General features: G+C 38.0%; 1 protein-coding gene and 1 long non-coding RNA gene across 5 annotated transcripts in view; both read left to right on the forward strand.

Moving 5' to 3' along the window:
• Window positions 1-22,871, forward strand: part of MACROD2 (MACRO domain containing 2) — a 2,143,045-nt gene that overhangs the window by 654,760 nt on the left and 1,465,414 nt on the right. The gene's annotated exons all lie outside the window — the stretch shown is intronic.
• LOC112632938 lies at window positions 9,395-13,672 on the forward strand. The gene is made up of 4 exons (XR_003121462.1): window positions 9,395-9,565; window positions 10,499-10,639; window positions 11,861-11,903; window positions 13,403-13,672. It is a non-coding gene; the product is annotated as an uncharacterized LOC112632938 (long non-coding RNA).

A 22,871-nucleotide genomic window follows, 5' to 3' on the forward strand; every position in this document is an offset into this window, starting at 1 on the left:
TATCAGTTGAAGTATGTTTGCGATACATGAATGTATATGAGAAATACACATATACAGTCAAGAGAATAAGCAATGATCCATACGCATTCCCCAGAAACATGCTCTATGCTTAAAGAAGATTTATGGACTTGTTTTCTTGGGCTTGCATTTCCCTATGAGAGGGTATTTTACGGTGGGCTGGAAGATGCTTCTGTTTCTCTTGGTTAATGTGTATGGGGAGCAACAGAAGGTAACAGGAATGATTGACAGGGAGACAAGGAGACTTTGGGAAGTGTGGATGAGAGCAGTGCGGAGGAAAAAAGAAGGGTAAGGATCCAGTTATTTGTTTGACATCTATTTGCAACTTTATTAACTATGGAGATAAAAAGAGAGGTGGATATTAAGGAGACAAAACACAGTGGAGATTTTAACTGCCCCCAGTGTTTTCCTCTGGCTCACTGACTTTCAGTTATCCTCTTTCTTTGCTTATTGTTACTTGTTTTTGGATATGAAAGAGAGTATCCTAAAATAACTTTTATACAATTAATGATCTTAGTGGAATGACAGGAGTTTTGAGAAAGAACAAAGAGCATTCCATTTGTATTATAGAACAATTAAATAAAAATCCACCTACAGCCATAAGTTGCCAATTTTTAAATATATATCATTTACTGATCTAGCTTATTTTTACCTCATCTGCCTAAACTCATCATTATTCTAAGTCTCCCTTAATAAACAAAGTAAGATTTCTTTCTTACTCTAACATTTGAGTAAGAATCAAAATGTCAGAGGTTATTGTTGTTGTTGTTATTTCCACCATGGTGTGACCTCCGATTTTCAAATAAAATATTTATATAAATTTTACTCAACACAAATTAGCTTACTTTTCATGCTGTCTCCAGAAGTGAGGAAGTAGAGTAGTTAAGAGTCATAAATTCAGAGCCTGAGTTTTGGGGTTTGGTCTAACTCCACACCTAACTAACTATGTGACCTTGAGCAAATTACTTCAGTCTTCTGCCCCTTCATTTCTTGGTCTATAAAATGATGATAATTATAGTAATTTTCTCATAATGCTGTTATGAGGATTATATTAGTTAACTTGGGCTAAGTGCTTAAAATGGTACTTAGAACACATAGCTCTTCATGTTTCAGTGGTTCTCCACATTGGTGACGCATTAGAATCACCTGGGGAGTTGGTGCTCATCTCACCCATTAAATCAAAATCTATGGGGTGGGGCCCAGTACTGAGAGTTATTGAAATTGCTCAGGTGATTCCAGTGAGCAGCCAGCATTGGGAACGATGACTGTAAATGGTTGCAATTATCCTGCTGACTAAATTATAAACTTCCTGAGGGCAGGGAGTCCATTACTTCTTTTTCTACATCCTCCCTAGTACAGCTAGCACAGTGCTTTATTTGTAACTAATGCTCATTAAAGACTATCAATGAAAAAAAACATGCTGATGATATTTTAGATGTGTAAAGACCTTGCAGAACCACAGAGGTGCTAATTTTAAGCATTAATTATTCATTCCCTCATTTATTCATTTATGTGTGCTACACACTTTGTACTCTTGATGCTAAACACTGCAGGCATATATGATTTGAAAATGCAATACCTGTTCCAAAAGTTTGTAATTTAGTATGAATAAATGCATACTTGACTTTAATAGAAGGGAAACTAACCACGTATAAGTGCTGTATTACAATTTGGGTTCCCTTGGAGGCTGACTCTAAGATGGAGCATGCAGAGTGTTTGTTTGGAAGTATTCTTGAGAATAATACCTCTGTGTGTGCTGAGGAAAGGGAAGGCTATGGAAGGAGCATAATTGGGCAGGGAAAGAAGTTAGGTTTTGATGCATTCCAAGTGAAGTTTTCAGCTAACCCCACAGGAGCTCTGGGGCTGGGGTGACTCTTCAGAGTCTTCAGTTGGGCTGAAGGGGGCCAGGTTTTTATTCCTGCATATTGATCAGTGCTTGGATACAGCTGTCGCTGGAAGTAGTGACCTTGGATGAGGCGTGTTTCTTTAGCAGAAGCAATTCCCAGATACAACTGACAGCTCAGGGTGTCCTCTGGCAGTTCTCCCCCAGATAGGGGAATATGTCCTTCATTCCTAAAGGGGGATTCGAGTGGAGTGTCACAGCACCTATCACATGCAACAAGAGATAGACGAACAAAAACAATTATCCTGGCTCAAAGAAGAGAGATCACATTTATTTTGATGGGGAGGATAAGAGTTAGGGTGAATTGGGAATTACTTTTTCAAATGGGTGCCATTACAATTTGATATTTAAGGATAGGTGAGATTTCAAGAGACTGAAATGAGGTGCAGGGTGTTCCAGGTATAGGAAACAATAGAGGTAATGTTGGGGAGGTATGAAGTACAGATTTGTGGAGAAGCCCACCGGTCTAGAAACTCAGGCTAAGCAGCTTAGGCATAATTTGGTTGACTTTCAGGAGCAGGGAAGAATATGTGCCAGTGTATATTAGAAAGATTAACCTGATAGCAATATGGAGACATAGGTGGGGCAAAGCTTGGGATCAGGCAGATTAGGTAACAAGCCGATGAAAGAAACTATGCTAAGAATCAATGCAAGAAGAAAATGCATGGGATAGACAGGAAAGCAGAGAACTGCAAAGAGCTAGGTGGATGCAGGAGGCAGTGTAGATGTATATGGGACAGGTATGACAGCAGACTAAATGTTTCTGTGTATGTAAGGTGGTGTGAGTGGTCAGTCACCAGGAGATAACTGCAGTGAAGAGAGGCACAGTGATAGAGAAGAGAGCCAGAAAGGGCAGTGGCTTTGATTCATTATCAGCAAAGGAAGAGACAAGTGTGACCAAGGTTTTTATAGAGCATTGAGTGTGCATGAAGGTAGATTACTCAGGTTGATTTGAATCCTGTATTTTTGTATTACTATCCGGGGCTTTCTTGGCAGTGTCACAGCATTTTGTCATGGCCATATAAACAGCACGTCAGTGGTCTGAACCCAGTCATGTTGGAGCACTGTGCTAGATGGTACTAGGCAAAGCTATGAAATAACTAATATTTGTTCTAAAAATGCTAGTCATCAGTGTTTTCACTTTCTAGCCATCTCTTCCAGGCCTTTAGAATACTCATCCCCCTTCTATCTTCCTTCTTCCCTGCCAAAAATGGTCACTTACACCACTATGATGGTTTCTCCAATTATATGTCCTCTATTCCTGAAGTATCTGTAGTCATAGGATTCAATTCAAATTCTCTTTTTTTTTTCATTGTTTTTTTTAAATTATTTTTTATTATTATTATACTTTAAGTTCTAGGGTACATGTGCATAACCTGCAGGTTTGTTACATATGTATACTTGTGCCATGCTGCTGTGCTGCACCCTTCAACTCGTCAGCACCCATCAACTCGTCATTTACAGCAGGTATAACTCCTAATGCAATCCCTCCCCCCTCCCCCCTCCCCATGATAGGCCCCGGTGTGTGATGTTCCCCTTCCCGAGTCCAAGTGATCTCATTGTTCAGTTCCCACCTATGAGTGAGAACATGCGGTGTTTGGTTTTCTGTTCTTGTGATAGTTTGCTAAGAATGATGGTTTCCAGCTGCATCCATGTCCCTACAAAGGACACAAACTCATCCTTTTTTATGGCTGCATAGTATTCCATGGTGTATATGTGCCACATTTTCTTAATCCAATCTGTCACTGATGGACATTTGGGTTGATTCCAAGTCTTTGCTATTGTGAATAGTGCCGCAATAAACATACGTGTGCATGTGTCTTTATAGCAGCATGATTTATAATCCTTTGGGTATATACCCAGTAATGGGATGGCTGGGTCATCAGAGAAATGCAAATCAAAACCACAATGAGATACCATCTCACACCAGTTAGAATGGCGATCATTAAAAAGTCAGGAAACAACAGGTGCTGGAGAGGATGTGGAGAAATAGGAACACTTTTACACTGTTGGTGGGATTGTAAACTAGTTCAACCATTATGGAAAACAGTATGGCGATTCCTCAAGGATCTAGAACTAGATGTACCATATGACCCAGCCATCCCAAATTCTCTTTAAATGAATTTTGGTGAATAATATTATTTTGAGCAAGTGGGCTTCTGAGTCCCTGGAAATGATGTTAAGTGTAAGGTCACCCTCAGTAATTGAATTTTGAGGGCCAGTATTTTCAGGATTTGAACAAAGTGGAAAATTAAGTGATATTTGCAGCGTCTTAACCTTGGAAGGAGGTCCTGGAATGATATAAATACTGCCTTCTAGGGGACTCAGCTGTGGAACATTGTATGCCTTAATATTGTTATAATTTCTTTTTTCTCCTGTCTCTCACAAAAATGAGATGAATGAACTGAACATCCCATAATTTTTCATTTTGAAAGAACTTTTCGTACTTCATCTTAACGTCTAGGGTGTTTCATTTAAGAACAGCTTAAATGAGCCCTATTTCAAAATAAGCTGTCCCATAATACCATTAGTTCCCAGCTGGTCACTTTGTGAAGTCACAGAGCTGTGTACAATCTCTCTTTTGATTCTAAAGCCTTGGGAGAAAGTAATTGAGGTATAGACACTTGAGAGTCTCAATTTTATTGCTTTGCAAAGAAATTTCAATTTAGAGTTTATCTAGGTTACAGTCCCCAAATATTTCTCAAGGAGGATAAATCAAATTTGTTGGAAACTTCCTAGTCATATATCATTCAGTCCTATTACCTGAACTGCCTTGTTTGACATCGTCAGTTGCAGCACTCTCTCGGCTATGATTAGAAATCAACCTTGGTTTGGATGACAACCCACTCTTCTTGCTTGTTTCTCTCTTTCTCGCTTTTAACTCTCAGATTCAACACAGTTCTTTGAAATGATTTATGTTTCATCCTAAGTCATTAGTGTGTGCTTCCAAGTGGCCAATCTTTCCTCCTTTGTTGGTTAATGTTTATAGGAAACCTCTTGGAGTAATGACTCACTGTGATACTTCATCACTTGCCTGCCTCCAGTATCAGTGATGAGCTTACATTTGAGACTTTACCGTTCTCTGTGTCTTTAAAACATATTCTGCTGTCTCAGTGGTGAATATGATTCTATGCCTGATCTATGGGTAAACACAAACCATTCTGTATGTAGTAGGAAAGATAGATGTGTGCCACTCTCCTCTGTTTTTCTGCAAGAAATGTTCTTCTATCTGCAGACTAAGAAACCATATACAAAACTCCTCTAGGTTGCTTCACAGATGCTTATTCATCATTAGAGTATTAGAAATCAAATGAAAGGGTAATATATAACTACTTTTAAGAACTAGTTCTCCTTTTAAAAGAACTAGCTCACTCAAGTACTTCTATTTTTTAATGCTACTTTCCTTACTCAGTAAGAGTCAAGATACTATGAGACTCTGCCAAATTTGAATTCTGCTTGTTACCGAAACCCTGAGCCCTTATAGATGATGTTAGAGAGCACCGTTTCCAAATTCCTTCAGGCAAAGCCTCACAGTCATGAAAGAGGGAAGAGGAATGCTTTGGTGGTTATTTGTGCAGGTGATAATTTGTACAGAACTAGACTTCAGAGTCTTGGAACTGAAGGGAGTAACAAAGGAAGGTTTCTTCAATCTCTCTTCTTTTAGGGAAAGAAGGATGCCATCCTGACTAAAGTCATAAAGCAGCTAGCAACCTGAGTAACTGAATGATTTAACCAAAGCTCACTTTAATGGTCTGTGGTCCCATGATTTTTTTTTTCTTTTCATCAGTGTATCCCAAGCACCTAAAATAATGCCTGGTACTTAGAAGGCCCTATCCGCTCATTTACTGAATGGATGAATTGATGAGCAGAGCTAAGGGAAAAAGGAATTCAAAGTAGCAGTTGCCTTCCTCTTAAGACAGTGTTTTTTCCACCACCTAATAATACCTTACCTCTTTTGTTTGTGCGTTTTGAAAGGCAGCATAGTAGAATGGTCAAGTACAGATGGTTTGGAAAAGAACTGCCTGTGTTCAAATTTCTGCTGTGTAATCTTCAACAAAGTACCCACCTCTCAATTCTCCTGTGTTAGAGATAATTATAGAAAAATGTCTCTTAGGATTGCTGTGAGGATTACCCGGGTTAACTTGTGAAAAGTAGTTAAAATGATACCTAGTATATTGTTGCCACTCAGTCTGTGTTAGCTGCTATATTGGGAATGGGCAGTCAGTGGCATGTGGTATAACTCACAGGGTTCCTCCCTGGAGGTGAATCTGGAACTTGACAAGCTCCTCTGAAACAAAGTGGCATCATGGGGCTTCAGCATGGGGTGCTGAAGACTTGCACCATGCAGCTCTTCTCACATGTCACAGTGAGTCCCAGATTTCTGCAACCACAGAAATTTGAGAGAAACTTTGCTGAAAGTTTGAAACCAGTGTGAATATATTCATATGGTAAATAACAGAGCCTCTGAAAAGGAGACAATGAGATACCCAAGAAATTCTATGGGCTTTAGTGCCACCCAAATGGAATGTCTTTATTGGCTCAGCTGCTCATTAGCTGCTTGTCCTGGCAAAACTATTCAAATCCTTGGAACCTTAGTTTTCTCACTTGTAAATTTAATTTAAAAAATACTTCTTGTATAAAATATGAAATAATAGGTACATGTAAAGTGCTAAGTGTATCATAGAGATGTAATAAATGATAAGCCCTTAAAATAATGATCATAGCCATAAAAATCCAAGGGATTGGAAAAAAGCAATGCACATTACTATGTAAAGATATCATTATTTCATTTGCTTGCTTCTTCAGAAAGTAACAAGGTGGTTTCTAGGTGATCAGTGCCATGCAAGTATTTTTGTCTCGGGAGCCTTTGTTCTTGAATTTTTTATCCGTGAACTCTGTTAAAATTATACCATGACTCTAGAGTCATCTCTGATTCCAAAACCTCCCTCTAACTAGGCTGCTTGCAGGAGACTTTGGTGTTTTTCTTCAGTAGAAGAAGAAAGAAAGAGCAAGAAAAGGAAGGAAGGGAGGGAACAAGGGAGGGAAGGAAGGAGGGGGGAGGAAGGAAGGAGGAAAGGAGGGAAGGAAGGAAGGAAGGAAGGGGAGGGGAAGGGAGGGGAAGAAGGAAAGGAGGGAGGGAAGGAGGGAAGGGGAGGGGAGAGTGGAGGGAAAGAAGGAAGGAGGGAGGGGAGGAAGGAAGGAGGAAACGAGGGAAAGAGGGAAGGAAGGAAGGAAGAAAGGAGGGAAGAAAGGAAGGAAAGAAGGGAGGGATGGAGGGGAAGGGAGAGAAAAGAAAAAAAGGAGTATAGAGATAACTAGGCATTATGGACATCAAGGCCAATTTTGTCACCCATTTGCACTCCTATTTTCCCCTTCCTTTTAGGAGCTTATTGATAATGAGGTTTTTCATCTGACTTTCGTGAGTGAAATATGGCTGTTATCAATCCATACTACCTTGTAAAATGACTGGCCAGCTTAGTCTGCAATAACAAACAACTGCAGAATCTCAGAGCTTAAATCAACAACAAAGGGTTGTTTCTTGTTCGTGCTATGATTCCACTATTGATTAGATAAGAGCTTTATGCTGCTTCATGCTTATTCAGCCAATAGAACCTCCACCGTTTGAAATGTTGCTAGTGGCCATCATGGGTGAGGGAAGATAGCAAATTATGATCTGGCTTTTAACACATATCTTTGTCTAAAAGTCTATGTGGCCCTAACATTTGTCACTTTGAGACAGGAAGTAGGCTGGAAGAGGAATGTGTCAAATATTTGGTGACCAGAAAGGTGAGTAGTCATTATTTGGGATTCCCATCTATTCTGGTTCTCCTCTTCCCTATACATGGTAGGACTGCACTTTGATGCCCATTTGAATTTGCTATTGGCCAGTGAAGTGTGAGTAAGGATGAAGTGCCACTTCTATGTTGAAGCTTCAAAATCTAGCGTGCAATTTGGAATATTCTTTCCTCCTGTCCAAGTGACCCATATGTTTATGGCTCTGTCAGTCTGGGTTTTTGAGTGAAGACAAAGTGGAGCAGATTGCTCCCACCAACCTAAGATGGATGCGTACTATGAGCAAGAAATAATAGATTTGTATTATGTCATTGAGATTTGAATGTTCTTTGGTCTGGAACATAATCCTAGGTTATTCTAACCAATTCTGATAGGGAACATATTAGGATAAATTTCCAAAAGTTAAAAAAAAAAGCTTTCTTTTGTTTATCTAGATTTATATATCCTCAAATTTAATGAGCCCACAGGCGATTTTTCACTATCATAGGGAGAAAACATTTATGTAGGCTCCTTTGATTGGTTCACTTGATTAGTGGTGGGGTGCTGGTGTTAGTGAGAAGTCATATTTGGGAACAAGGAGCAGTCTATATTAATTATAGCTGCAGGATGTGGTAGGGCTATCAACTTCTTTTCTGCTAGACAGAAAACATAATTTAGGGATCCATCACAAATACATTTCTCCTAATGACAGGATAGCGGAGAGCACATGATTTTCAGACACACTGGCTTTCCTTTTTACTTTTTATTTAATTTAAATGAGTTTATTATATATTTACATATTTTAAAGGGCAGATTCTTAATTTCTTAGCTTTTGTTTTATAGAAATCAATGAAGAAAGGAGGGTATTATTGACAAGTGGGAGAACAGTAGGTTTGTATTCCAAGCAGATGATTTGTGGACCTCAAAGATTTCACATTCTCTATCAGTCCTGAAAATTAGACAGAGTTATGAAATCAAGTACAGATCCTACTACTGATTCATTATGTGACCTTGGGCAAGGCACTTAATCACTTTAGATCTTAGTTTCCTCATTTTAAAAATGAGGATAATAATACTGGCATAAGTCATAGGGATGTTGTGTGGATAAACTAATTAATGATTGTAAAATGCTTTGAAAGTGCAAAGCGTTGTATAATTGTTAGGTGCTGTTATTAAGAAGTATTATTAGTGTGTTGTGTTTCATTCTTATTAGAGCTTCTCTCTGCTTTGAAGTCAGCCTCCACGTGGACTGTGGGGTTGAGATAAGTTTACAGATGTGCTGCTCAAGTGCCTTTTTTGCCTGGAGAAAATACTCAGTAGCTAGGGTAATCATCATTATGAAGAGGATCTCTTCAAGATAAAAAAGATAGGAAATGATCTCCTTTTTAAAAAATGGAAATTGCTCTAACTTTAAAAGTATCAATCAATTCTTTAAAACCTCATACAGCCCTATGTTTCAGGAAAGTCTAACATCATGCAAAATTTGAAACTTCAGGAATTTTCTGCTCAGCATAACATGGGAAATGTTGTTGCTAAGATAACTTTAAATCAGCTGAACCAGCTCTTTCTAATTTTCCCACAGTGTTTGCTTCAAGGATGAAAACAAGTGAGGTATCCTCTAGAGGAGAGAAATTCTGATCTGTGGCTGTGTTTTGCATTTACAAAAAGTTAAAACCCCAACCCAAATTAATTTTTACTTGTTTTGTCGATTCTCTGTTGGGAAATGTGTTTCTAGGTACATAAAAACAAGCTATTTTTTTGAAGGTCAAGTATATACCATGTTTATACATGACTACCTGGTGCAGCTAAGCAATATTGACTTTGATGCAAAAAGACCACAGTCAGGCCTTGGAAGGATTTCTCATTAGTTGTGTGAGTTTTAACAAAATAATTTAACATTTGCCTCAGTTTCCATATATAGGAATGTGTGTAAAATAATTCCTGCTTACCTAATAGGCTCTGGAAGAGCTCAAAGAAGGTAAAATCTTTGGAAAATATTTTATAAATACAATGAGATAATTGTATTGTATTACATTATTTTATTTAACATTTTCATCATTTTTAATGTATTCTTGAGTTAACAAGCCTCTATATTTCCACTGGATAATAAAGATATTAGAAACTCAAATAATTTTCTCGAAATAATCTCCATACATGCCTTTAGTTTTATATCCCATGACGTGAAGAGAAAGAAGTCCATATGCACTTTCTCAGAAGTCTGTTAAGTAGATCAAGGGGTGTCTGAGATGTGAGTGGGCAGCTTTGGTCATTTGCTTTTCTATGATCGCACACCTTTAAAAAAAATGCTGTGCGCAGTCATATACATGTACAGCATTACATTTTAAAATCACCAGGACCTGGGAACATAGGATAGATTTGTTTGCTATGCAAATGAATAAAACTTGTACCAAAGAAATCTAATGTTTAAGTCCAAGACACAAAGAATTTTTAGAGTTTGAGCTTATTGTACTATCATAGGGAATAAAAACTTCCAGAAACTTCTGAGGGGCCAGAAGTTTTCAGAGTCTAGCTTTCTAGGATCCGAGGACTAAAGTACTTAGGTCTACCCTTGAGGCACCATTATTTTCTACCAAACATTTCACTTCTTGTGATCACCTAAGTCTTTGCAAGAAGAACAAATCTCACAATCCATTTATTTACTCTGCTAAAAATGTTGACCACATGAAATGACAACCAATATACCAGAGTTGTTTATCCCCTCAGAGGTGCCAGAGAAGAGGTAATGGGAGAGTTTGTAAGGTTTGCCTCCTAATTTTTGTCTTATTGGCATATTTTCTATGGTAGATGCCCTGGTGGGCACCCAGATCTCCCTTTCAGAACTGAGGCACTATTTCCTCACCTACTGGAAGTGTTGTCTGCTGATGACTCACAGCTAAGTCCCTCTGCTGGACTTGACTGCTGGTGAAGGAAGCTGCCCTCTCCAAGGTAATGCCTGCCTCCCAGAGGCTAGTTCATATCCAGTGACTCAACAACATAGATAGTACAAAGCCACAACCCCTTGTCTTGATGGGGAAAACTCCCAAAGACTGTCTTAATGCTAAAGCTCTCTGTAAGTTTGGCTGAGACCTGTGTTACCACTGAATCACAGTTTATTTATTTATTTTTTTCTCAATCAACCTCGAACCCATCAAGCTAATATCTATGGTCAATTTCCAACATAACATGACCAAGAATATACTGGGACAGCTATGGGACGGAAGCTCAAAGAGCCATATGTTCTCCAGGAATTGGAAGCATATATGTTGGACTGGATCCAGAGGGTGCTGGTTCAAAGTGGTTGGAACAGAAAGTTGAATAAGGGAGAATTTATGAACATGGGATGACTTGCTCATGATACAGAATTTAATACCCTGGCAAGGACTTTGGGAGATGGTGTTAACATATTGCTAAAATGATTATTGAAAGCTTGGTAAAAATGATGACCAATTCTATAAGAAATAGAAATGCCAGAATTTTACTGTAGCAGACAGTGGATGAACTAATCAAAAGGCTCAGAGAAATTGTCTTGGTATACAGAGGGCTGAAAAACTAACTGGTCATATTCTAGAGGACCTGGAGCCAGACAGATAATAAAAATATTAGTGAGAGGAGCATTATCATCCCTGAAAAGCCACTGGTAGCCATCCTCTGTTGTCCAAGGTTCACTGAAAAGATGCTGTTACAGAACTGGACTCTCTAATAGCAAAGGAAATGGTGATGAGCATAAGTCTGACCCCGGCAAAAAACAGATAAATTCTAGTGAATGAAAGAAGGTTGTCACAAACTCAACCAGGCTTCAAGTACATGGTTGGCAGCCATTGATCTGGCAAATCCATTTCTTCTCATCTTATCAGGGAGGAGGAACAGAAGCCATTTACATTCACTTGAATTAGATAACAATACAAACTTACAGTCTTGTCCTAGGGCTATGTTTTCTGTCTTGGACTCTTAAGGAACCTGGACTGTCTGAACATTCTACTGAATATCACATTGGTCTGTTATTTGACGACATAATGTTTATCAGACTTATCTGCAGTAAGTAAGTGGCAAGTCTTGGTAAGGCATGTGTAGAGAATGGAGACAATGAATATCAGTTGTGACCTTGAGACCACGTGCCTTGGGAGCTATAGTTTGTCCCACTAACTTTCCTCTTGTAAATTTCTACAGGAAAAGAGATAATCTAGAATCCTCGAGGACCTGCTCCCAGAGAGTGAGAATTTACTAACTTATTATATGAACTAAGTGGATCTGAGTGACCTGAGGGGTGAACTAAAATGGGTGCTGCGTGTACCACGTAGATATCCCCTTCAGAAATGAGACATCCAAACCCTCAGTTGCTAGTAAGTGCTGCCTGATGATGATTCAAAACTAATTCTCTCAATGGGAATTGGCCTCTGCTGAAAGTAGCTGTCTCACCAAGGCCGTGGTTCCTCCCTGACAGTAACCTGCGTCTTATGACTGGGCGATGTAGGAGCACAGAAGCCCAACCCTACTGCCTTGATGAGAGCCCATTGTGAAGGGTCATCTCAGGTTCAGAGGTCCCATTCGGATCAACTGAGGTCTGTGTTGTAAGTGCCTTGTAGTTCACCTTCTCCTTCAGTTCAGTCCCCTTTCTCTCACTACCTTACAGGCATTGTTCCTGGGGATACTCCTCAATAAACTTCCTGCATAACAAATCTCTGCCTCAGAGCCTGTTTGGACGGGAGGAAAACTTAGAACTTTGTCCCCAATATCAAAATACAATTTAATTTAAAAACATTTCAGTAACGTTAATATGTTTTCTGAATTAGTGCACCCAAAAACATTTCCAAGCACCCCTTTTGTGTGTCTTGATTCTTACAATCTATGTCCTTTATTCATTCTATTTATTGAACAATTAAAGAGTGCTTCTCATATCAGAGGCAGTGTGCCAGGCATTCTGGATTCAATGGCAAAAAATGCAAGACTCCTGACCTTAAGGATCTGATGGACAAAAGGGAAAAGCAGCTAAATCAATAGACAATTAAAATACACTATAATTAATAGAACATAATGTGGGGATGCAGACATGGGATAACTAATTTAGCTTGTTGAGCAGAGCAACACAGAGAAGAATGTGTAAGGTTTCCCAAAAGCACTATCTGACCTGAACCTTTAAGATAAGTAGAAAATATGTAGATAAAGAATGAAATATGTTCAAAGAGTGGGAAACAGTGTGAGGTAAAAAGAACAGGTTTAGAGAAAAGAAAACACTTCTTTAGGATCAGATCAAGGGGTGTGGCAGATATTAGTGTGGGGTGCAGAGAGCTGTTGGCATCCGTGGAGTAACTTCAGGCAGGGGAGTGATATAGTCAGCTTTTCATTTTGGATTTATTACTCTAGTCTAGTGGATGTAGAGAGAATGGATTAGAGAGGAGACCAGTTAGGAGTTCCTTGCTGCAATCTAGCTAAGAAATGATGGCTGGAAATCATGTAGTGGCAGAGGACATGAAGAAAATAAAATAATGGAATCCTGATATTTGAAGGAATTTGAATTAATAAATGTGGATGATGGACTGGATTTGGAAATGTAGAGTGGTTGAAGATACCTTGTTTGGATTAGAAGATAGAAATGCCATTCTCTGAAATATGTGGTGAGGGTGAAGGTAATGGTGGTAAGTGTGTTTGTACGTAGGGAGAGTATTGCAGAAAGGCTGAGATATGACTTTTAATTTTCTATTTCTAGTTCAGACATTTTGAGATGTCCTAAGACAATTGGCTATGTGGATAGGGAGATCTGGTTTAGGGACCATATCATACAGACAGTAGAAGCCATGGATGATCTCATTCCAGGAGCAGACATACAGTGGGAAGAGAATGAAGCCGAAGACAATTCCAGCTCCAAAGATAGTGACAAGAACTGTTCATGTTCACCATCCTCTGTAGGAATCTTGAATTAGAGGATATTATTTAGTGTGGTCTCTTACCCAAGATAAATAATCTAAGTTTCCGTAATCTTTCCTCGTTGATTTAATTGTGAATTTCTTTGGAACTTTGGTGATGTTTTCTATGTTCCCATTTAGTTCTCAGGACCAGAATTAGACACATTATATTTATTATTATCTTTGACAAAAGTAGCACTAAAAAAGCCTTCCTAAGATGCCATATGCATCACGGCTATAGGAAAATAGGCATACCACTTGTCACTTCCCTCAAACAGGTGCTCCCAAAGGCAAGTCCTGCATGTCCTAGAGGACTTGTGTGTGTGTGTGTGTGTGTGCATGTGTGTGTGTGTGTGTTTATTTTTAAGTGCTGGTTTTGAACCAATGTAACATGATAGAACATGTATTAGGATGTAATTGGTTCCAGGTCAGTTAAGTAAGAAATGCATTTAATTCTTTCTCACCCCTTGAAGAATATTTCTACTTCTCCATGAAATAAATCCGATTTTAAACAAAAATGGAAAAATCCCTCAAATGTAATTCAAAATACAACACATAATCTCTTGATTTGTGAGAATTAGCTATTGTACTTCTTTTTTTGAAAATAACCCTTTAAACATTAAAATCAACAGATGACAGCTTTAGTAATCTGAGACAATTTCATGAGTTGCAATATTTACTTATTTGGGAGGATGTTAAATGCTTTTAAAAATTCTTTGTACCTGAAGTGAATAATAAATGTGTAGAGTATTTCGGTTGCATGTAATGATTGTGAAGCTGTAGGAAAGGCGGCTTTCCCAAGTCCTGAGTGACTGATTTCATCTTTTCTTCCCTGACTCCTTCTCTCCAAGTTTTCTAATGGTATAACATCTGCACAGATGCAGGGAAGGACTACACTACAAAATGTACTGTCAATGAGCTTTGGAGACTGGGTGTTCTCTCTCTAGCCAAGCCCGTTTTCTATCATAAAGAACCCCAGTCTCTTTTTATTTCCTGGTCAATCTTAATTTTTCTAATTTTCAACTCAAAAATACTGAGATTTATCTCCATTTCTCTGTCTTAAAGAGAAATATACACAGAACTATCAGAGCATTAGCTAACTCATATCCTATTATGTGCTAAGTTCTATCTATCTATCTATCTATCCATCCGTCCCCTTTCAAGATTCATGATAACCCCATGAATTGGTACTATTATTATCTTCTCTTGATAGATAAGAAAACAGAGGCAAGGGAAAGCTAAGTAACTTGTCTGAGATTTCCTGGCTGTAAAGTGGCATGACAAGGCTTAGCGTCTCCACAGTTTGGCTTTTGAGCCAACCCTCTTAACCACCCTGTTACCTTGCCTTTCAACAGTGTGAGCTTGTAAAACAACAGGCAGGAGCAATTTGATGTGCTACAGAATGCAATTGGGGGATTTGGGTAAGAACGGAGAAAAAGCAAGCGAAATTCTTCATAGGCAGCCAAGAATAAAAGAGCCTAAGAACATCTACACCAATTTCTGTAATTTAGACTGTAAGAGAAGTAGGAAAAGCATTTTGTTTTTCTGCTTAAACTTGTTGCACAGTAGAGGAAGATAATTTTAACTAAACTTGTTTGAGGCTTTAAGAAGTAGGCCTCAGAGACTCAAAAATCAAAGTGAAGTGAAGTAAAATTAGCAATTGTTTTCTAAAAATTCATGTAACTCTTAGCAATGATTTAGGCTTTCCAAACAACATAAATTATATATGCAGATTACTTCTAATTATAATGCCTTTCCTTCTAGATTATTGAACTCTTACACAATGGGATTTTAATTGATTCTCACCAGCCTGCATGCCTAGTGTTTGATTAAAAATATGCCCATTGTCAAGAAAATAAATTCATTCAGGCATTTATAAGCATTTGTAGAAGATAAGTGAACAAAATTTAAATTAAAAAAATATAGTTATCTACATTTGAAAGAGTTACTTATTATTTAATCCCTTTTGAAATATGCTTAGAATATCATTTCAAGGAGATGATCTATAGATCTTTCGTTGAATCTAGCCCTTTTAAACACTTTCCCTGATGTATAGATTTTTGGTTTCTTTGTTTTTTATTTTTGTTTTTGTTTTTTACATTTTGCCACTTAACAAGAATGTAATTCACTTACAGAATTATTTTTGTGTGTCTGTAACAGCTGTGATTTGTCCACCTTACTAAGCAGTTTGGAATTAGCAGTACATTTCTATGTGTCTTATTTTTTAAATTTTTACTATTTTTTAAAAGAATATATGGGATTGTTAAATGAAATTTACAAGAGTTCATTGCTTTGGACCGAGTTCCAGCACTAGGCCCAACAGACCAGACAAAACCAGAATGGAATCCCTGTGCCACATAATCAAACTGAACTTTGAAACAAGCCAGTTTTTCAAAAGACAGGAGATTTACAGCAACCAATCAGAAGGGGCCCAGTTTACCTGAGCTGGCATGATAAGGAAGTCCTCTCTGTTTTAATTCTACAAGGAAAGTAACTTTGAAACAACCAATTCTCTTTCGTTCACTGTTTCTGCTTTTTCTTATCCCTTTTCTGCCTATAAAGCCATACTCCTGCTCAGTTCATTAGAACACTCATTCTGTTTTCTGGAATGAGATGTTGCCCGACTTTAGAATTCAATAAAAGCCTATTAGGTCTTTAAATTTAAGAAAAACAGGGCCAGGTGCGGTGGCTCACACCTGTAATCCCAGCACTTTGGGAGGCCGAGGTGGGCAGATCACGAGGTCGGGAGATCCAGACCATCCTGGCTAACACGGTGAAACCCCATCTCTATTAAAAATACAAACAAAAAAATTAGCCGGACGTGATGGCAGGCGCCCGTAGTCTCAGCTACTCAGGAGGCTGAGGCAGGAGAATGGCGTGAACCTGGGAGCGGAGGTTGCAGTGAGCCGAGATCGCGCCACTGCACTGCAGCCTGGGGGACAGAGCGAGACTCCATCTCAAAAAAAAAAAAAAAAAAAAAAAATTATATCTTTAAATTTGTTGTAATTTTATCTTTTGACAGAATCTTTTTGAAGTTGCATGCCATTGACAATCTTTGCTGTGTTGTTGTAACTTCAGCACATATGCTACTGCAATGAACATGCCAGTTGGAGTCTTAGACAATAGCCATCTGAATAAGCAAAAATTTCAGTTGTTTTAAAAAATAAGTGTGGTATTCATTTTGTATTTTATTAAAATAACATTTGAATTTTCAAACTAGCTACTCCCTGAGATTCAGAGGTCTTTTTGCATGCTTTTTTTTTTTTTTTTAAGGTGAAGTAATTTGGCTATAAAGAATATTGATTATATTAGTCTAAGGAGACTTAGGAGAGAAAATAAGCTTACTGTAGTGTGAATGATGATGCTTCTCTTTCCATTAAGGGTGGACATTCTAAATATGACTGCATAAGGAATAATTCTGGCAAAAATCAGTTCTTCATTTTCTCTTAAGATATTTAGAATTTAATTTAAATATTATATGTCAAGGTTAAAAGTTAGAAACATGTAATGAAATATTTAAGAACTTACAATATGAAAACCTGTTTTCTTTATGGAACTCTTTGGTTATATGATTAGATAGGTAAAAACAAATTTGTAAAATATGGTAGATACAGGAAATTGTCAATATATTTGTAATTCATGCAGCAAACATAATATTTAAGAAGTATATTATTCTATTTTCTTAAGTACATAATGATAAGGGTTCTTTTCTCCACCGAGCCCCTTTCCTACATTTGTGGTTTTCATTTTTGCTGTTTTTATATTATTATTGATAGTATCTCAATACCAACTTGCTATTGTTAATTTGTGATATTCCTTATTTAGTCCAGAAAGTGGAAAGTAGTAGGTAGTTAAAAGTTTTTGGTGTCTGATACAGAGATGTTTCTTTAAAAGTATAGTAAACAAAATTAAATAATTTGAGATGTTTTTGAAACATGGCTTCTGTAACTCCGAAGAACTTTACGACAAAAAATGATCTCTTTTGATAATATTTTCATGTAAAATACAAGAAATTCTTTGAATTAAAAAAATATTATCTTGATTATCACCATTTATGCATATATTGAAAGTTCTCATTTAAGTAATAGAAATTATTTGAAATTGTATTAGTTTCCTGTGGCTGCTGTAACAAACTACCACAAATCTGGTGATCCGAAACAACTGAAATTTTTTCTCTCACTGTTCTGGAGGCCAGAAGTCTGAAATCAGTGTCACTGTGTGGAAGTCCAGAAGTGGAGCTAGCTCTGCTGCATTCCTGCAGAGGCCCTGGAGAGGAACCTTTCTCTTTCCTCTTCTCACTCCTAGTGGCCACTTGCCTTCCTTGGCCTGTGGCTGCATCACTCCAGTCTCTGCCTCTGTGGTCACGTTGCCCTCCCCTTATTTGTCTGGGTTGAATTTCCCCATATGTCTTTTCTAAAAACATTTGTGATTCATTTTAAGCCCATCTGGATAATCTAGGATAATGTCCCCATCTCAGAATTCTTAATCTCATTTGTTAAGACCCTTTTTCCATAGATGGTAACATTTACAGGTTGCAGGGGTATCTTTGGGGGCCACCATTCAGCTTACTCTGGTAATCTTTATTCATATTTAATCTTCTTCAGAGGAAATTGAAGCCAATGAGAAAAACAATTTCACTAAACTACTCTGATTTGGTGATAAGTATAAAGTCCCTCTTTCTCCAACTAGTGTTGCATGTAAAGTTACCTGCTGTATATTGCCACCTGGATGGGCTGGCTTCACATAAACTAAATTCAAATAAACTTAAAAAACCAAATTCATCATCTTTTTTCCTGAGGTAGCAAGTCCTCTTGGCTCCGAATTCTCCTTGTAGAGTCACCATCATCCCAGTTATCAAGGCTTCCCTTGGCAGCCATCTCTGACTCTCGCTTCCTTCTCTCCCACATCCTGTCCTCAAACAACCTCCCTCTTGAGTTTTCACATACTTAAAACATCACCAGACACATAAGCCCATTGAAACCACCTCAGGCCCTTTTAATTTAAAGACTGGGGTATCATTGTAGCCTCCTAACCGGCCACCTCGTGTTAGTATTCCCCTATGGCATTCTCTCTTATAGCCACCAGGTTAATATTCCTAAAACACTACCTTGGCCATCTAATTTTCCTGCATAGACACATTGTTTGACTCCTTATTTCATCTGAGGTTAAATATAAACTCAGCCTGGCCTTGATTTATTTTGTAGCCTTATTTCTGATGCCGTCCTCACCTGACCCTTTGGGTCCACGTGCATTGCTCTGTTTACAGCCCCCTGGGTGTGCCATTTCCCACAACCCCCCACACCCCCACTTCTGACATGCCTTTTCCCACCTTGCCTTTCAAAAGTCTACTCACCTTTCAAGATTCATCTGAGATGTGGCCTGAAGTAGGACCTTTCCCTCTCGCATTTCTGAGTAACATCTGCCACGTTACCAGCTTGAGTTACACTTGTCCATGAGCTTGTCATCCCTTTGGACAATGGACACTGAATGAGCAAAGATGATGCCTTGTCCGTTGTTAAATTTCTTCACAGTGTTTTGCCAGAGTAAGCATTTAATAAGTATTTCTCAAGTGAATTTTGTAAAGGCCACCACTGGAGGTAATTTGCTGTTTTCACATTGATTTGTATATTCCTCCTTCTTTCCATGTGCTTCTCTGATCACATATTGTTCATAAACTTTGTGACTATTTTTCATGCCTAACATTTGGTCACAATTTTGGCTCTTTCCTTCTTACGCCCCCCGCCCAACTGGAGTTTATTTTCCTATATGGTCCTGTCAGCAGAACTGTTCAGAGAATTTGGGCAAATCAGGACTTCTGAGAGAATTTTACATGAATTGTCTGTAAGTCTGTAAATGTTGTGGGGTATAGGATGATAGGAAAGACCTCTGGTTTTCAATACTGAAGGCTTTTTATTTTTAAGATATACAAAATAGGCATAGCATGTTTGAAAGTAAAAGCCCTGGACCTGCTCTCTCTCTTTCGTCTGAAATTATGTGTTTGCCAGAGTGTAATAGCTCTAGACAGGAAGTTATGCCCTCAGGGCATAATTCTTACAAGGAAGAGAATAAAAAGTTTAGACTCAGGTCACACCCTGAATCTCAATCCCTTCATGTCTGGGCGATCTTCAGGGAGAACTTTTGTTCTAGTCTTCCTTGCCAGGGAGAACTCTGGGGTTAGCATTTTAGCCCACAGTTCCCTGATGAATATTTATTGAGTGCAGAGTGCAATGAGGATATGGAGGTGAAGGTGGTGTGGCCTGTGTCTTCAAGGAGTGGTGTCCCTATAGTTTTCAGAAAGAAACTCCAGGAAAATCCTAAAGAGGGTATTTAAAATTGCAGATATCACAGTTATACAATCAGCGTTGAGTTATTTCCGTTTTCCTCATGATCAGAGGCCCCTGGATAGGCACTCTGGCATTGTCCTAGTATTACTATCCTGTGGCAGTTGTTGTTATTTCTATTATTGCTTGACTTTTCCCAGTGCTTTCACTCAATTTGTCATGGTTTGGGTCAGAGGTTCCTTCACTATATCCACTCGCAAAGGTGACAGAGCCAGATTTTTACCTAGAAAAGTCACTAAAATGCTCCATTTTCCAACTTTCTGAAAAGCAGCAATACTGATCATACTCATAAGGAAATAAAGCTCATTGATATTGAATTATCTCTACCCAAAAAGAATGCCCCATCACAATAGTGTTCATAAATGAGAGGCCTTTCTTTGCAATACAAAGGTAAAAAAAGTGCAACAGAAAATTGTATATTGTGCTGGCAATTAATTTTTATTTATTAATAGATTATAACAGTTACTTTCTGCCTGATGTATTTGTCATCTACAAAGACACAATACCTTATTTCCATCTTTCAGTCAATCCTTTATTTTGATCAATACTCTATTCATGTATGTAATTCTCTTATATCGTACTTGAATTATTTTGAAGTTTTGAACAACTATTAGACAAATAATGAATGTTACATGTTGGGTACAAGCATCCTTTGAAAAATCAAGAAGACGAAAGCAAAGCCAAGAGTATACGATTCATTCTAATGTAATACTGGGATAAAAATGTGAGGATGTGATGTCAAATGGTAATAAATGCTGAATTTTCTCAATGATATGAGACAAATTTGACAGAATACAAAATTTTAAGAACATGTTTATAAACTAAATTAGTCTAATGTTCAATAGGAAAAGTGGAATTTATGTTTTGCTTTACAGCATTTATTAATTTTTAAACACCACACAATTTATTTTCAAGGTTTATTTATCTTCATGTTTACTTGATGTAATTCTATTGCTTATTATATTGCACAGAGCTTGTCATCTGTAAGAGTAAGAATTCTATGAAAACGGATCATTTTAATGTGATAATGAGTGGAATAGGAGTTTAGCTTCATTTCATTTTTCATGATAGAATTTGTTTCAGAAGTTCCTATCCCCCATATCAATGTCACTCCCAAATATTTCTGGCCTAATAGGAACTTCTGAAACAAATTCTATCATGAAAATGAAATGAAGTTAAACTCTTATTCCACTCTCTGACCCCTCCTCAGTCCTTCTCTGTCTTCCTCCTTGCCTCTTGCCTCCCTGCCCTTCTCCCTTCTTCCCTCTCTTCTTTCTTTCACTGGAGGGCACTACAGCATTTAAGCTTACACCCCTGATTGAGGACCGTCCCTTTCTTAGGGACTCCAAAAGAAACACCTGCAATGTTGAGACATGAAAGACAAGCGTGATCCTGGAAAGCTAAATGGGCGCCTCTAGAAGATGAAATGATGCACAGGGATTTTGCTTTGATTCATCACCAGGTTGACTAGCTGCCCACGCTTCCTACCATTTGTGTGATCTGCACCTGTGCTCAAAAGCCTTCTTTATATTCTGCGAGAATAAAAGAGGATGGCCACAAAATATTCTAGTATGTTCTCAATGTAGTGTACTTCATATCTATAACAACATTTTGAGCACCTACTAATGTAAGGAACTGTGCCCTTGTGTCCAAGATAGAAAAAATAAAATAGCTCCTGCTATATTTGGGGAAGAAGGTCAAAATTAGGGTAAGGGAACCCAGAGGAAGCAAAAACTGATACTGATGGAGTCTGTTTAAATAAAGGCACTGAATTGTGGAAAGGTAAAACACATATGAAGACTGGAATTCAAATAAGAAAGTCTCCCAAAAGCCGAAATGCAGAATAATGATAGTAGATAAAAAGAACAGAATCTCTGACCTGAGATGGTTTTTCATACTCTACAAACAAGATGGGATTTGTTAATCGAATACACCTACTAAAAAATGAGACTGGAGGGAGCTGGTGAGAGGAAGGAATGGCCTTAGAGAATAAGTGGGAGAAGAATAGGGATTCAGAAAGATTCCATCAAACACTTTTGCAGCTGCCTTTCTATACTGATTTGAAGTTTGCCTTGATTTACATGTGTCTAAGAGTTGACTCTACTGGTATATATGTCTCCAGCTTTACGAAGAAGAAAAAATCCACTCTAATGATGGATATTAGTTGCCACTTAAAGATGCTCTTCAGATACTAGTTGGTGTTCCAGTTAACCATTAAAGATATATAACCCCTGTACAAGTTGGCCATCATACCAGGTCATTGATTTTTTATCATTAAACTGCCTCATTAGTAGTTTTGTTGAGATGAATGCTGGGTAAAATATTAAAGTGAATGCTAAATGAAAAATACATCTCAGGCTTGTAAGCTCTCACCTTGCATAGTATCTCTGTGTTCCCTGACACCCTGAAGCCTAATCGTGCCTTCTGTATAGTTTTACATGCGTAGACTGTCTTCTTCATTATGATTTGCCAATTCCCTGTTGCTCATATCGTACTACAGCAATAACCTTTGTCATTTTTGAATTGGTGTCCAGGTGGTTGCTGTCACATTACATCCAGTTTTAAATATTGTTCAAACCCACTGAGGTGACGTGTGGTTTTCCAACAGTGTGAATTTTTTTTTTCCCCCCAAATTTTGTCTCTTCGGTGGAAGAAAAATTTGCTATCTTCTTTGACAGCTGGACAAGGAGAGATTGCAATCTCATTTCCCTCTCAGTATTCTCTGGCAACATCATTAATAAGCAACATTTTAGATAGTTGACTTCCAAAAAATGTTTCCTGTCAAGCTTCTGTCAGGATTTTGGAAGTCAGGGAACAACTATTTTTCCAGTTGTGATTTTCTGTAATTTCATTTCTGAAGTCTGAATTATGATTTTTTTCTTTCTGGGTTTTTTTCTATAATAAAAGGCAAAATGGGAAGAAAAAGTAGCTCAATTC

This window comes from Theropithecus gelada, chromosome 10 (genome assembly GCF_003255815.1).
Source record: "Theropithecus gelada isolate Dixy chromosome 10, Tgel_1.0, whole genome shotgun sequence".
Taxonomy (NCBI): Eukaryota; Metazoa; Chordata; class Mammalia; order Primates; family Cercopithecidae; genus Theropithecus; species Theropithecus gelada.